Here is a 12,188-nt window from a genome sequence, read left to right as displayed (position 1 = left end):
TTTGCCTCTGCTCAGCCATCTCACATTATTGTACATCAGAAGTCCACTGTAGGTGGAATCAACCTCCAGTAAAAGTGCTGAAAATTCTCGTTTGTGAAGGGGGCGAGCAGCTATTAAATTAACTATTTTTGTAACAACTGACATTAAGTCGTTTAAGTTGGTGAATCCTGCCTTGGCACATAAAGCCTCCTGATGGATAATACAATGAAAAGGCACAATCGGATGTCCAATAGCTTCTGTAAACAATTTGACAAATCCGACTTTTTTCCCCCACCATATTTGGTGCCCCATCTGTCGTCACTGACACAACTTTAGAGATATCAATGCTTAGGTCATGAAATGTTTGTATAACAACCTTACATATTTCACTTCCTGATTTACTTGTTGACACTGATACTAACTTTATCAACTCTTCTCTCATTGTGAAACCATCAGAATATCGACCAATAATGGCCAACTGAGCATGTGATGTGACATCAGTAGTTTCATCAAGAGAGATCGAAAAATATTTACACTCCTTATGTCTCTCTTTAATTGATGTTGTACATTTGTGTTCAGTCTCATTATTCGGACTTTTATGATATTTCTACTGAGTGGTAACTCAGTTATTCTCTTAATAATTGCATCTTTTTTTATATATATATTTTATTGATTTTTTACAGAGAGGAAAGGGAGAGGGATAGAGAGTTAGAAACATCGATGAGAGAGAGACATCGATCAGCTGCCTCCTGCACACCCCCCACCTGGGGATGTGCCCGCAACCAAGGTACATGCCCTTTGACCGGAATCGAACCTGGGACCTTTCAGTCCGCAGGCCGACGCTCTATCCACCGAGCCAAACCGGTTTCGGCGTATCTTTATTCTGCATATTGTGAAATAGAACTGGTGCACATCTTAGGAGAGTTTCTTTAATAAATTCTCCCTCACTGAGCGCTTTTCCATGCTGAGCTATAGAGTGAGCAATGCTCAAACTTGCTGGGGTCCAGCAGATTGGGACTGAGTGAGACAAACTGGACACGCCCTGGATCCCTCCTGTGGTCCTTCTCTGGCTGGCCAACCTACTGTGTCCCTCCCTGACCCCAATCATGCACCAGTGGGGTCCCTCGGCCTGGCATGCACCCTCTCACAATCCAGGACCTCTTGGGGGATGTCGGAGAGCCGGTTTTGGCTCAATCCTGTAGGCCAGGCTGAGGGACCCCACTGGTGCATGAATTCTTGCACCGGGCCTCTAGTTTGTGATATAAAAAGGGTGGCTTCTAACTTTAAATTTTGAAAGCCTTGCTAGGGCAACTTGAATGACTGATTATATTGCATCTTTTGAAAGATGAATTGTCAACTTTTCTGAAAAAGACTTATACTACAAAGTATAACTAGCATTTCTTAACTGTTTGAGAATAAACCACTTGAAAAGGTTATTTTGTAAGTATGTGAGTGAGGTCAGTTGTTATGGGGAAAGTATTTATAAATTAAGAATCTAATTGCTAAAATATCATTCTCTGATATTTTCTTTGGTAAGTTTGGATTTAGTAAACGAAGTTTTCTTGAATAGGTAAGACCTGAACTTTGTTTGTAAAGCTGACATAATTATTTTTTCTATGACAGAAGGCCTACCAGCCTATCTAAGTCAACATTATTTCATTAATTATGGCTGAGTCTCTTTCTATTTTTAGACTTGAAGCTAAAATTGAAATGATTAGGTCATGACTCTTTCTTCCAAGTTCATGTAAGAACTCATGCCTGTGGAATTCTCTCACTGAATTAATGATTTCAAGAATTTTAGAGAATAAATCTTTCAAAGGCCCATTACCTCTCCCATTGGTACATGTAACAAATAAATGAAAAGAAATAACCATGATTTGCTAACAGAACTTAGCCCTGATCTACTTTTACTATTACATGAAGATAGAGCTCATGCATACTTGAAAAAACATATCTAATTAGATATTTTACATACTAGTTTCCAAGTGTTACTAGACATAGGAATTTTAAAGTAATGATATCTCACCCACCTTTTCATCTATCCCTTGAAAATTTTGAAAAGAATAATGATGTAATGATTCTGGCTAAGTAAATTTAAATGTGTGTGTACATGTATGTGTATGTATATGTTTGTGTATGTGTTGATGTGAATATGTATATATACATGTGTATAAACATCTACATTAATAAAAGAGAAACATGCAAATTACTGTCACTCCACTACACCCAACAGCCAATCAGAGTGAGTATACAAATTAACCTGAAAAGATGGTGGCAGCCCTGCCCCCAGCAGCTCTGGGCCTATGAGAGTTGGAGAAGTCCAGGGCCAGCGCCTGAGGCTGGCTGCAGCCTGGGAGACCAAGAAGCTGCCTGCCTTGTGATCCCAGGCCACAGTCAGCAGCAGAAGCCTCACGTCAGCCTGCCCCACGTCCTGGGGGAGATGGAGAAACCGGGCCCCAGTGCCTGAGGTTGGCTGCGGCCCGGGAGACAAAGAAGCCACCTGCCCCATGATTCCAGGCCACAGCCAGCCAGAGAAGTTGCCCACACTGCATACCAGGGAAGACGGAGAAGCTGCCCACCTATGGTCTAGGTGCCAGAAACTGTGGATGGCTGTGGCCCAGGAGATGGAGAAGCTGCCCACCCCAACGTCCTGGGTGCCAATACTTGTGGCTGCAGCCAGACGAAGCCACCTGCCCACCATTCCCTGCAGCTGCAGCTGGCCTGGGCACCTATGGCTGACCAGAGGGAGGGAAGCCTGGATCCCGGGTGCCTGTGGTCAGCTGGGAGAGGGAATCCTGGGTCCTGGATGCAGAGCCGAGGTAGAGGTGGTTAGGGGCAATCAAGCCAGCAGGGGAGCAGTAAGGGACAATCAGGCTGGCAGGCAGAAGCAGTTAGGGGCAATTAGGCAGCCAGGTGAGAGGTTAGGAGCCAGCAGTTCTGGATTGTGAGAGGGATGTCCGATTGCCAGTTATCCCTGAGGGGGTCCCAGATTGGAGAGGGTGCAGGCCAGGCTGAGGGACACTCTTCCCCCCCGCAACCCTGTGCATGAATTTCGTGCACCGAGTCACTAGTGTGTATATATATATACACACACACACACATAACTGAAAGGAAAGATACGAAACTATTGATAGGGATTTACTCTGTAGAGGGGAGTGGAAATGTAGGGATGAATGATGTGAACACAATACAATATTATGTATGTCAATAATATTTGAATCTTTCAACATTTGTCATTGTATTAACATTTCTTGTGTAATTTAAAAAGAAATAAAGCGAGAAAAAAATAAATAGATGGCATTTTATTTTAAAAAGCAAGATAATCAGGAAGAGAAGGAGAATAATAGGATAACTATCAAAAAGTCAAAATATGGCAAAAGTATCTAAACTTTACTTCCCTTTGGGAAAATTGGTGCAAAGGTCAGAACTTTTTTAAAATGTAACCATCTGAACTTTGGCTAGACCAAATGTTCCCAGTAGCAACTGGCTGGTTATAAATGAACCTTTATCTATTGGTTTTGTGTGGAGAGAGACCCACCAGCCCCGAGATATCTTCTTTGGCTGTACTCCTGCTATCCCACCTCTAACTGTGCAGCAGAGATCCTTCAGCAGAGGAGTCATTATGATCATTATGCTCCTGGTCTCTATTTTAGGCTCCCTCTATTTACATGGTTGACCTTGGCTATAATCCTATCATTTTGTTTTTATTAAGCTCTTTTAAAAAAACAATCTTATATTGCTCTCTCTTTCCTTTGGTTATGGTCAACCAAACCTGGTGAGTCATAAGGTCACTCCTTTAACCCTCATCAGTACTTATTCAAGATGCAACCCTTCAAAGAAAGAATTTCCATGGACAGCTCCTCTCAGAGAGGCAAAACCCTCTACCCCTGGAGATAATTTCTCTGTGTTACATACACCCTGCCTTCCAACATCTGCAGATCTCCAGATCAGCACATTCATTAGGGACAGGCTTGAAGAAAGTCCCTCAAGAGTTGAGCAAGCTTTTGCTGCCAGGAACACAGTGGTACATGGATGAACATATCTTAGGGAGCCAGAATGGAAATGGGTTTAATTTCTGATAACAAAATGTCCTGTTATTCCTTTGTCTCCTTCTGTTCACATCCCTATTTTCTTCCTTTCCCTTCTTCCTCTTTCCCTCCTTTCTATTCTCTTCATTTTATGCCCAGTCCCTCCCAGAGGTTTTGTTTTTCAGAAGGCTTTCTGCCCAAGATATGTGTGAAAGTCCTTTGGGGGAATAAAGCCCATTGACATTTCTCAAAGCCTCCCTGGCATTGCAGCTCAGAATGATGAAGGACCCTCACAGCAGGAGATGGCCTGCAGCTCTCCATGATAAAACAGAGCAATCAGATTAATGTGACAGGCAGCTTCAGTGACTTGAAGGAATTCTCAAGAAGCATTTTTCCCCTCTTAGGTGAGTCCAAGTGCTCTCTGAAAATGCCAGTCACTCCTTGCCTGAGGCAAGTTGGAGATCCTAACCCACATTCTCTGGACAAAAATAATGCTGCTTCTTTGCCTCACATACTAAGAGCAATAGGATTTTAAAATGCTTTAAAATTGCCCAATCATCATGCTCCATTGGATTAACTGTGCAACCTCCCCCAAAAAATAAAGGAAGAAGGAGGAGAAAATGAATAAGGAGGAAGAAAAGGAGGAGAAGAGAAAGGTAGCTCTGTAATCTCCTTAAGGTCACAAAATACTCTATATTGTATAGTGAGACATGGCACTGCTTAACATAGGCTGGTAGGTCTTCCTGGATGTTTGGGGCTGGCATTTAATGTTTCTGTGGGAGAAACTGATCCATTAGAGAAAAATTAAACCCTATTCATTTATATTTTAGTATAAAATTAATATAGAACTTTAGGTTGACAAACTGAGATGCAACATTTCTTCAAGGCAAATATGTCTTGCCTTGATAACCCTGAGGCTCAAGTGTGTGCTGTTGGGTTTGTTGTCTCAAGAAGTCAGCAAATGAATTCACTGACAAGGAAGGGGTAAGCAAAGGGAAGCAAAGTTTATTACAATGAAAGTAATGAGAGGTGTCCAGGAAAGGGTTGCTGCAGAAGCTCATAAGTCTAGGAGTTTATTTTTCCTGCTCTTGCCCTCTATTGGCTCTTTAAAAAAAAAATCAGCCAATCTCCTTTTGCCCTCATCTACCCGATTTTAGTTTCTACTAAAATCCTTGGGTTCAGGGGGAAATGTAGCTCTACCAGTGACTGGTACATTCTGCCTATCTTGCTCACATCCTGATCATCTGACTCATTTCCTCATCTACCATCTTCCCTCCCCACGGCCCTTACCCTAAAATGTCTGATCCCATCTAACTCTTCATTGGTACTCCTCCTTCAGGACCCTGTAGAGTGAGTCATTCTCTGAGTTTATTTGCCTCATCTCAGTGACTTAAACTAACAAGAGATTGAGTATGGAACTGAACATTTTAGAAATCAATTTAATGTTTGATAGACTTACTGTCTGTTGATCAAAATATAGTTGACATTGTACTCATGAAATTTTCCAAATTGTACATGTGCAATATTTCAAAGGTGTGGATAAAGTCAATCAAGTGCAACTTAAGTCATATACTACAAACTTCCAAGGCTTCTACTGAACAAAGATGACCAAGTTATCTCAAATAAAGAAATGAAATCAAGAGAATTTAGATTAATTACCTTAACTATACTTGGCATTTTGAGCTCAGTACTTATCTTCAGGGCAATTCTCATCCTCTGTATATTAAACTAAGAATCAGAGAATCACTTGTCAGCTTGAGAAAACCCACCCGGAAATATCCACCAGCTTTCATTTCTCACAAAGCAGAAGTTGCCTTTGCTAAGGAGATTGAAGACACCTCCTATTTTTAGGTACAGGACTAGGCATTTTGATGTGTGTTAATCCCCCAGGCAACCCAGAGCATAATATTTTCTTGTTCTGGGTTATTTAATAGCTTTAGGTTTGTACTGCACCAGCATATAGCACCTAGCACTGCTGATTTTCAATAACTCAACAGGTCCAGACTCATAGGCAAGAATTTCAGAGCCATCGCCCAGACCTGAATCAGCCAGAACTAAATCTAGTTCATCACTTTGCAATGATATTTGTTTTTTCTTGTTTCAAATGTGGTTCAAAGGAAAACAAAACCCAGAAATTTGGGTACAATTTGTTAGCCTGCAAACAGCAATGATTTTAACAAAACTATGTAGAATAGACCTGGTACCATATTATTACAAGGACTCTTTTGATCTAGTTTCATTTGAAGTCATCAAGAGAATCAGAAATGAATCAACATTATTATTTCTTGTTCTTAAAAAGTGAATGATATTCAAAGCCTTTTAGAAAAATGACATACCAGAATATTCATAATCCTTTCATTGTCCCTAGTTTTGGTTATCTAATTCCCAGTCTGTTTTTGAATGCCCTTTGAAGTGAGCCCAAATTTGTGTTCAGGAATTATCTCAGAGAATGTCTGTCTCATGAATCTCCATCTAATCTTTTGCACCTTGGTTGAGGTGATCTAATCTCATTATTGATAAATCACCATTTTTTCTATTAATAACCTGTATTCCCATTTGGGCAGCAATAAAGGCTGAAAATCTGGAAAAATGCCGTTTCTTCTTCAAAGTCTCAGAATTATCATTTATACTGTGTTCTAAGATCCAACCAATAATTCTTTCCAAATTCTAACATCTCTAGAGAATGCCGTCTCATTCTTTGACTTTGGAAAGATGACCCTGCCCATGGATGAGGTGAAATCCCCAAGAAGAGGGAGGTGGGGAAGTAGCCTCTTTCTCAGCCCTAGAAGGAACCCTGGCTGCCTCTGACTTTGGGAGGCAATGCATTCTGTTTGCACAGTACAACAATGATAACATGACCAACCTAATGATTTTCAAAGGGTTCCTTGCTTGTGCCTTAAAGACAAATTTAAAAAAGAGAGAGGGACATCTATTTATTCCCAACCTGTTGGAAAGAATTAATGAAGAGCAGGGAAAACTGATAAAAAGTGCCACTGCTTATAAACAGGAAAAGTTTCTTCTTTTGTGTGAGTTGAGTTAGTCAATGTTATGATAAAACCTAATAATTCTCCTCCTTGCCTATAGTAGAAGAAATATTTCTCTGGGTTAGCTTCATTCAAGAGGGCTGGGTCTGCCTCTGAGCTTAAATCAACTACCTCTGGCTATTTACAGAGATGGTTAGAAAAAACTCTTCCAAGGTTATTTCCATACTAGAGGCCCAGTGCACGAAGTTCGTGCACTGGGTGGGGGATGTCCCTCAGCCCAGCCTGCCCCCTCTCACAGTCCGGGAGCCCTCAGGGGATGTCCTACTGACAGCTTAGGCCTGTTCCCTGTAGGGAGTGGCCCTAAGACGTAGTCTGGCCTCCCTCTGTGGGAAGTGACCAGGCTGATCAGGGGAAGGTGCCACCCCCATCACCCCGCTGCTGCTGCTACTGCTGGCCGCTGCAGCCACCAAGGTGTTTTCATCAACATGGACTCCAGTCCGTTCACCACAAAAAAATGACAACATTTTTTAGGCATTTGCAAGATGTCTCTTTCATAGGATAAGACATTTCTTTCTTTTTTCTTATCCTCACCTGAGGATATGTTTCCATTGATTTTTAGAGAGTGTGGAAGGGAGAGGGAAAGACAGAGAGAAACATCAATGTAAGAGGGACACTTTCATTGGTTGCTTCCTGCATGAACCCTGACCTGGGCCCTGGCCAGGGAGGAGCCTGCAACCTAGGTACATGCCCTTGATCAGAATCGAACCCAGACCCTCTGTTCTGCAGACCAAGGCTGTATCCACTGAGCCAAACCAGCGAGGGCAGGATATGACATTTCTTAGCCCCTCCAACAGTGGACCTTTGTTTTTTCCTCCAGGAGTGAGGTGGAAAAACCCTAAATCACCTTCTTGGATTCTTATTACCCAAGTTACCAAGAACACTATGAGTAGTGTACCAGGAGCTTAGCCAATGAGCAGACAGAAAAGGTGTTTCCTCTGCAGCTCACATGCAGAGACAGGATTGCTGGCACGCCGCAGCTGGCAGGATCCCTGTCTCTGTTCCGGGCCTGCTCAAGCCACTGCTGTGGCTTGGGCAGTCCCCCCTGTCTCCAGGTCTGTGCTCTCTGTGGCTTGCCTCACCTTGCACTCAGTCCCCTTCCACACACCTGTGCGTGCAGCCTCCTCTTGAGCAGTCGTGACGTTATGGCGTCCTGGACAATTTGCATATTATCTCTTTATATATAGATAGATAATTGACTGCTATAAGTCAGGATTACAGCTGTACAATGGTTCTTTAAAAACCATGATATCAAGGAGGTATTTCTGGTGGTTAAAGTAAGATACTTCTTATATTATTATAACCTTTTGTGGGACTATTTATTTGCTAGTCATGAAAACTCTCATAACCCTTGACCAGACACACTTTGTCTGCATCTTTCTTCAACTGAAGTAAAATGGATTTCTCAGAAGTCTATAAGAAGCTCCAACTTCCAATAATGAATAAGAAAATAAGCCATACTTAAACTGAATTTGGGTTGCTTTTGCAAGAAGGTAACTTACTAAATCAAGCATCTTGGGGATTCCATACAAAACGTAGTTGAACAGAGCTACTGGCCGATTAAAGCTCTCTCATACTGTGTGCCATTACCCTCCTGATGGCCTGAGTTTCATTTTGCATCTATTAATATTTAAATGGGGCTTCCCTTAGCACTTTATTCATAGCTGTCTTTGAAGATTCATTTCTTTTGATTTGTATTTAAGTAATGCATGTGCTCATACCTTAAGTCCTTTATCAGTAATACCCATGTTGGCTGGATTCAGATCTGAATTATTTTCTTTACTCATTACATACTCTGGGTAAATGAATTGTTAGTGAGTGTAAATATATACTATTCTAAGAAAATTTCCTGTCTTCTAAAAAGAAAGGCACACATTTATTCATAGAGAATATGTTGATGACTATAGGTGAAATCTTAGTACTGAGAATGTCCTTGTTTTAATTTCTAGGTCAAATAATATTTAAATTCTTTTAGAAAAATTTTTGTATCACAGGTTTGCAAATATTTCAAAAAGAGGGATAAATAGAAATAGTGATGTTGATTTTTACAAACTTGATTTTTATGCTTGTTTTCTTTTAAAAAAGAAAAATCACTCTAAAAAAACCTTTAAGGTCCTATCAAAATACTATTTATTCTTAATTATGAAGTAATATGAGCTATAATTGATATAACATTATGGTGAACACTGCAACCTAAAATAATTTTTAAAATAATTTATTGATTTTTAGAGAGAGAGAAAGGGAGAAGAGGGGGACATTGATATGAGAGTACATCAAATTGGCTGCCTCCTGCATGCCCCCCCTTGGACATGTGCCTTGACCAGGATTTGAACCAAGAACCTCTTGGTGCATGGGATGATGCCCAATGAACTGAGCCACACTAAAATAATTTTTATCTACCTTCCAGCTCTCTAGGATAAATGCTCTCAAATATGCCAAAAGTGCAATTCATTTTGGTCATCAGACTTTGGAGTCTATGGCATCCAACAGTTGGACAGAATTTTTGCCTGTTCAGACAGACACTAACTTAAAAAGAAAAGAAAAACAAAACCCCAAGCATCTTTTTGATCTAATTTAAAAAGCATTGTCAATGTCAAGAACATGGAGACTGAGACTGTGAGTTGTTTATTATGCTAGAAGGAGTCTTCTGTGTTGTATTGTTTGTGTGGTATGAGGTGACATTGTATGCCTGCTGTCCCTCTGGGACCCTCATGAAAAAAAGATATTTTATCTCCCGGTCCTATGCCCGTAAATGGATTCTACAAAGTAAATACGGTATGAAAAGCCAAACCTGGTTCCAAAGTCATGCTATGTGCCTCTCTTTGGCTATGGAGGAAGTTGCTCATGATCATCAGAGGGCCAAAATGGTAACAGGACACCATGAGGTGGTTTTTATGAACAGGATGTGACAAGAAATGGTCTCCCAGTCTACTGGCTGCTGAGCAAGCGTCCCTTACCTTATCTATGAGGTAGGGGAACTTTTAATTCCATAAAAGAAGTCAAATCTTTGAGAACTGGCATCAGCTCACTAGTTCACACAGGGGAAGTTGAAACTACATTTTCATTTCCGTGGCACTGAATTTTGGAAAACTGGAATTTGTTTCATTTTATTGATTTAAATCAATCAGGAATTACTTGCCTCCCATGACAAAACCAAATATGCAGGAATTTAGCAACTTGACATAACTATGACCACATTATAAGTCTGATAATAAGAAAGGACAATGGAGAAGAAAAATCAAGTTGAAATGATATTGCTTCATGACTGAATCATGCCACTTGTTTCCTGTCCTAACTCACAGCATCTTCTGTCCATATGCATCAGTTCTGTCCAATTCTTTCCTCTTTCTCCAGATTCTTCAGAACATTTGTGTCTGAAATCTGCTGTCAATGCAATTGCATTATTAGGGTTAAATAACATTGCTTTTAAGCCATGAGCACCTAGACTCAAATCCTGAGTCTGCTACTTGTTAGCTATGTGGCTTTACACAAGAGCTTTCAGAGCCTTGCTCCTTTGTAAATCATTATAGATTTTATGAAATCACTATAGGATATCGAAACACAGAGTAATTTCATGGAAAGTGGGGATATGAAAACAGATCACCATCCTAAGTTATATTTTGAGAAAAACAATTTATTGAAAATACTTGTGCTAATCTTTTAAGATAAATGATTAAACTGGGAAGTATTTTGTATTTTTAATATTTATATTTTTTAGTATTTTACCACCCTAAGACTGTTAATACTTACTATGTATAATGTGTTAGCATAATTAAAGATTTAATTATTACCCAAAGGTATTAAGCTGATGATCCTTAATACTCATGTGAAAATAATGATCAGATATTAGTGATTTTATTTAACATTTATTTTTATATGTTTTTATTGATTTTAAAGAGAGGAAGGGAGAGAGAAAGAGAGAGAGAGAGAGAGAGAGAGAGAGAGAGAGAGAGAGAGAGAGAGAGAGAAGAATCAATTGGTTGCCTCCCATACACACCCCAACCAGGGACCAAACCTGAAACCTGGGTATGTGCCCTGACCAGGAATTGAACTGGTGACCTTTGGGTGCATAGGACTGAGCCACACTGGCCAGGGCTTAAACTTAAACTTTAGAAAATAAAATTATTTAATTTAAGTTTTATTTATTTTTATTGAGATATAAATGACATAACATTATACTAACTTCAGGTATACAACATGATATAATCTTTGTATATATTGCAAAATGGTCACTACAATAAGTCTAGTTAACATCCATCAGCATACATAGTTACAACAATTTATTTTTTTGTGATAGAAACTTTTAAGTTCTACTTCCTTAGCCACTTATTTAAAATCAGACATGGGCATCTATGAAAACATAATTGAGAGTTTTATAAGATTTGTTTTCTTTATTTTTCTCCTAAGGAAATCTTTCTCAGAGCCTTAAAACACTTTTGTCAACATTTTGTCCACTATTCATCCTATTTTAAATCTGCTGAAAAGTTTAACAAGGTGTCAGCTCAACCAACATCTCAATCAGGTCCAACACTAAAGAATCGGGATTGATTCTGCAGTTCCAAATTTTATATACTGAATTTATAGCAAATGGGGAAAATATATCTTTAGTCTGTTTTGGTCTGTCTCCTCCTTTATACTCTCTCAGAGTATAATTAACAACCTGTCAAGTAGCAAATAAAGTTGGAGTGGAATTGTCCAACAGTGAAGAATATCTATTTTCAAGGGGTAGCATCACTGCTTTTTTCTTTTTTCTTTTTATTACTGAGTGGCGAAACTGAAGGACCAAACTATTATTTCACAAACTTGTTCAGTGAAAAAAGAACCATATATGGAAAGAAGCTCTTACGATTCTGGTTAGTGTTCATCTACTTGCTTTTTATGAATTTGTGTAAATTGACATTACAACAAATGAGGAACAACTCACACTGGTCTCAATGCTGTGAGCATCTATTTTGTTTCCTTTGGTGACTTAAAAACATCTGGGTCTGGATGTATGTGCTTTTGAAACTGCAATTCGTCAACTTTGTTGTTGACAGATGGCATTTGTAAGTTTGATTCAGGCTTGTCTTTAAAAAAAAAAAAAATCTCCTTAAAGCTGTAAGCCTTTATCAGAAGTCGCCCCTTGGCTATTTACAAGTGC

Source organism: Eptesicus fuscus, chromosome 9, assembly GCF_027574615.1.
Source record: "Eptesicus fuscus isolate TK198812 chromosome 9, DD_ASM_mEF_20220401, whole genome shotgun sequence".
Classification (NCBI taxonomy): domain Eukaryota; kingdom Metazoa; phylum Chordata; class Mammalia; order Chiroptera; family Vespertilionidae; genus Eptesicus; species Eptesicus fuscus.
This window is presented reverse-complemented; position numbering follows the sequence as displayed.